A 5375-nucleotide genomic window follows, 5' to 3' on the forward strand; every position below is an offset into this window, starting at 1 on the left:
TATTCCATTGTGTGTATGTACCACAGTTTATTTATACATTCTTCAATTGATGGGCACTTAGGCTGACTCCATATTTTTGCTATTGTAAGTAATGCTGCTATGAACATTGGTGTGCATATATCTATTCATGTTATGGCTTGTATTTCTTGTGGATAAATACCAAGTAGAGGAATTGCTGGATCATAAGGTAATTCTATTTCAAACTTTCTGAGGAAGCACAATACTGTTTTCCAGAGTGGTTGGACCATTTTGCAATCCCACCAGCAGTGTTGTTGTTGTTATGTGCCATGGAGTGGGTTCCGACTCATAGCGACCCTGTACAGGTTTTCCAAGGCTGTAAATCTTTCGAGAGCAGAAAGCTTCATCTTTCTTCAGCGGAACAGCTGGTAGTTTTGAACTGCTGACCTTGCGGTTCACAGTCTGATTCATAACCACTACACTAGTTTTTGTTGTTGTTGTTATGTGCCGTGGAGTCGGTGCCGACTCATAGCGACCCTGTACAGGGTTTCCAAGGCTGTAAATCTTTACGGGAGCAGAAAGCCTCATTTTTCTCCCGCAGAATAGCTGGTAGTTTTGAACTGCTGACCGTGAGGTTCGCAGACCGATTTGTAACCACTACGCTATCAGAGGAGGGTCCTGATCACTCCACATCCTCTCAAGCATTTATTGTCCTCTACTTTTTTCAATTCAAAGCCTGCTCTTCTTCTATTAGGAAGTTTATGTCTGCCTCTAGCTCGTTTGTCTTAGTTACTCTTCTCTGTTTTTGTACACATACTGACATCTTTTATTGTTTTTTCTTGGGCGTTTTCAGAAGTTAGGTGCATTCTCAATGATTAAATGAATGTATGTTGCTGTGTTATTAAACTCACTGAGTGTCTCTTAGTGGATGTGATCTGGAGATAGGATTCCCTTTTCACGTCTCTTAGTAGTCAGCTGCAGGCTATCTTAGCAAATGTTGGCTATCTGAGTAATGTCTAGAAGCTGGTATTGGCTCCTGTCCAGATGGTGGAATATTATGGGGTTTGCTTGTAGCTTGTCTATATGGTCGCAATTGCCATATAGGGAGAGAAAGCTTCCACCACTTGGAAAAAGTGAGACCAAAAGGACCAAAAAACAGAAGCAATATAAAATCAGAGCCCTAAACCACCACACAAAACCAAAAATAAAACCATAGCTGATTGACCAGTAGCTTTTGCTGCGCAGTGTGTGTGCACAGTAGAAACCTCCAGCAGTGGGTGGGGGTGTCCATTTGCTCCAGCCCCTCATCTAGTTACCACCGTGGAGGTGTGCAGATAGATATTGAGAAACAAATTGAAGAAAGATTGTCCACTATTTTTATCTCTGAAAGTCAGTTAGGTATATGCTTCTGCACAGCATAATTCTCAAAATAACTGCATCTTTGCATATAGTAGTTGGTGTTGGCCCTTACCTTTTATATTGGGGTTTTACAAGGTGTAAATCAGGTTTGGCTATATGGCCAGGCCTGCTGTCTCTTGTTAGTTCAGGCTAGAATAAAAGCTCCCACCCAGGTCACCTTTAGGGCCGAGTCCCAGAATCAGATGTCATAAGATGTAGCCAAAGGATTAGCTTGTGGGACCACTTTCAGGGATTTCCTCTTTGTGCTATGGGAATATTGTACTCTGTGGGCACACTCCCACCTGCCTTAAGGTTTCTGGGCTGGGCATAGAGGGTGTGACAGGGGAGAGGAGGAAAGAAAAGTGTAAAAAGCCATCACACCTCTTTTTCCAGAAGCTGTTCCATGGTTTCAGCACTGTATTAGCTTGGCTGTGGCCCCACCCTCTGATCTCAGCCCAGGTAGAAGGGCCCACAGGTAGCATCCCAAGTGATTCAGATATCACCATATATTTCCACTGCAGTTGGAAATTTGGCGCCACCAATGGGCGCCAAAATTTTATGCCCCACAATTTATATGAGATCCAAAGCCATGCAACTGTTCTCTGTTTTGTAGTAATATTCACTCAAAATGGTTTTGCTGTTGTTGTTGCTAAGTGCCATTGAGCTGTTGTTTCTAAGCACCATTGAGTGGGTTCTGATTCACAGTGACTCTGCAAAGCACTTCCAAGGAACCACTGGTGGGCAGGAACTGCTGACTTCACAATTAGCAGTGCAGTGCTTATCTTACAGGGTCATACTAGGACTCCACAAAGGTCTATTAAACTGTTGATCTATAAATATTCAAAATGCATCTTAAACTTCTACATAAAATAACTGCTCAAAAGGCTGAATATTAGTATCAAGATAGCTTAAAAATACTTTAAACATGGTTTACTTTTTTTTTACATGGGATTTATTTCTACAAGTCAAAAGATACTTGAAAATATATGCATAGACTTTCCATTTCATGGTAAGGAAATAGGAAATCTGTATTAACATCTTGGGAAGCAAGATGTCATGCAGTGTGATATAGAGAAAAATTCTCAGGGTGAACTAGAAAAATAAATGCTAGTCACATTTCCATATTAAGCAGCTTTGACCTTTGGGCGAATCACTCCTTCTTTGTGCATGTCAGTTTCCTATGCATAAAATGAAGTTAATTTTATCTGACCTCATATGAATGATATGAAGAAACAATGAGCTAATGAACAATGCTTTTTTTTTTTCCTCGCTCAGAGAGGAGATAATCCAGTACACAGAATGTAGCAAAAATTTGCTAGATTTTCAACAGTGTAATGCATTTTTTAACTTTTTAATGCAATTTAGAAAATTTAAGACAAAGGGAAAAGATATTACCAAATATTGAAGACTACTTAGTTATTTTTATTTACTATCTGACTCAAAAAAAAATCCCATAAAAGGGCTGCTATATAATTTTATTTTATGCCTTGTTTAATTTTGCATTTTATTCTGGGAACCCTGATTGTAATATGCTATCTAACACTACAAAAGCATGAAAAAGTGCATTTAACTAAGAATGAAAACAAATACTTTCTTGTTTCACAATTACATTTAAAATTTCCTTCCATTTCCATGGTTTTTTTTAGTGATTTAAATAAACTTTACCTTTTATAAAAGATGTGGTTTGGGTGGGTTTTTTTGTTTTGTTTTGTTTTTGCAATGCCATGTTGTTGGAGTGTATGACAAAGACATACCTTTACTTTAACCATGCTTCGTTTTAGTTTCTGCACTATGGTACAACTTTTTGTTAATCTTATAGTCAGTGATACAAAATGGAGGGTGGCAAACTTTTTCTGTGAAAAGTCAGACAGTAAGTATTTTAGGCTTTGGGGGCTATATATGATGTGTCACATATTTTTTTCTAACCCTTTAAAAATGTATATCATTTGTTTGTACCATATAGAAACAGGCCAGGTACATTTGATCTGCAAGTAGTGAGTTTGCCAATGCCTGATAGAAAATATCTACTTTGGTCTCCTCACTAAAACTTCACTTTTCAAGGTCTTGACAGTCTGCTGCCTGGAAGTCAAATAGAGAAAGGCCTAGTTTACAACGGAATTCCTGTCTGACAAAAGTAGGAAGACAGTGCTCCTCTCCACATTGGACTCTCAAAAATTGTTTTCCATTCATTCATTCACAAGATAAATGTGTTGACACTTACTATGTACACTGTTAGTATCTGTGTTAGCAGAGATTTCCAGTGTTTCTACCTTAAAAGGGAAATCTTTCCAGTTTCTGTTAATGAGAACTTATCATAGGTCATACTCAAAACTTTTAGGGGAAATTAGATTAAGATCTCTATCAGTATTCAAGGGGATTCATGATTTTTAAAAAAATTCTAGGCCATGATGATGTTCTTACATTGATTATGGACACATCCTTCTTAAAGTCACAGCCTGGATGAGGAAAAATAGCTATATTTATTTCAAAAGAGACTTCATTTTCACTCACAAGCTGAAATGTTTTAAAAAAAATCATCAAATCTAGAACAGTCCCAAATATTTTTCCCCCCCATTTTTCTACTTTGTAGCTATATAACATAAAATTTTGTGTCAGGTAGAGATCTTCATTAGCTTTGTAGTTCAGCTTGAAAACAGTACATTTAGGGCGGAATACTGCCTTGGAAACCATTTGCATGCTTACATTTCATCTTGGCGAAGGAATGGCAATGTTTTTGTTCTTCAGGTTGAAAATTGTAATTGTTAGCTTTTGGAATCCTCCTGCTGTTTGTCCAAGGCGATTTAAGACTTTAAAGTGGCCAAACGGAGCTTGAGGCTTTAGTATTAAAAGTATAGCTGTCACCCCTAGTCCAGATTTTTGGTAAAGACATAAATTACAATAATCTGATTACCCACACCATAGATATATGGCACATTTTGTAATTAGAGGTATTTGTGATTTTCCTTTAGACCATGTAAACAAAAGGTGAAATGCCTTGGTAAATCACTTTGCAATATTCTCTTATTTCTCTTTTACTTGAGTACAACCAATTCTCCGTTTGATCAAGTTCATGGCAGAAAGGAGAGAGTGGGCCACGGTTATCACTTTTGCTCCCCTTTCTGTGTCCTTTTCTTTTCCTTTTCCTTGTGCTCTTGCTTGGCTAGTTTATCCCTCTCCCTCTACAATTTGTCTTTTCCTTATTCTTTTGGGATTCATTCCAAAGTGAGTCTCACTCCAGTTTTCAAGTGTTGAGGACATCTTCCACATTGGTGTTTCAGAACGGAAATTTGTCAGAACCAATGTTCACTGTGGTAGCACCTGAATCATCCTTCTCATCTGCTTCACCATTTTCATCTGTCATCAGCATACTAGGCCAGGAGGGCAGCTTTTCTCTGCTTCTGCTCTTCTGACACCATCCTGGGCTTTACAACGATCTGCTTCTGAATTTGGGTGAAAATGGTCTGTACTTCATCTTCTTTTTTCACTTTGGTAACAACGGTCTGGGTTTCTGACCATCATTCCACAATCTCCCTGCAGATATTTGGTAGAGAGTCTTCTTGCAAGAAAGCCAAGGGGATGCCCTACAGAGCATCCAGTTCCTCTCCTTCCTCCTCCTCCTGCAGAACACCCAGGATGTAGGCACCATACACAGCTCGGTCCACTCCCAGAGCCCCCACATTTGTCCAGCCATATTCCAAAGCCATTGCCCTACCATCACCTGCCACAGAGGCTGCAGCAGCCACTTCATTCGATGCCACCATCTTGGATTTTTAATGAATTTAAAAAATAATCTGAGTTTAAGATTTAATACTTAAGTAATATTAGCATATCATTTTAATATGGTATCATGAAAATATGTAATATATAAAACTATAAACTATAATATATTAGTAATAAACTGATCAACAGAACAATGGGATACTATGTGGTTTAAGATCAAGAAATATGTGCATCAAGGTTGTATCTTTTACTGCATTTATTCAATCTGTATGATGAGCAAATATCTGAGAAACTGAACT

General features: G+C 38.3%; 1 pseudogene; it reads right to left on the minus strand.

The window, feature by feature from the left end:
- Positions 1 to 4457: 4457 nt before the first annotated feature.
- LOC102833302 lies at positions 4458 to 5117 on the minus strand (annotated as a pseudogene).
- Positions 5118 to 5375: the final 258 nt, after the last annotated feature.

Source organism: Chrysochloris asiatica, unplaced genomic scaffold (genome assembly GCF_000296735.1).
Source record: "Chrysochloris asiatica unplaced genomic scaffold, ChrAsi1.0 scaffold00001, whole genome shotgun sequence".
Classification (NCBI taxonomy): domain Eukaryota; kingdom Metazoa; phylum Chordata; class Mammalia; order Afrosoricida; family Chrysochloridae; genus Chrysochloris; species Chrysochloris asiatica.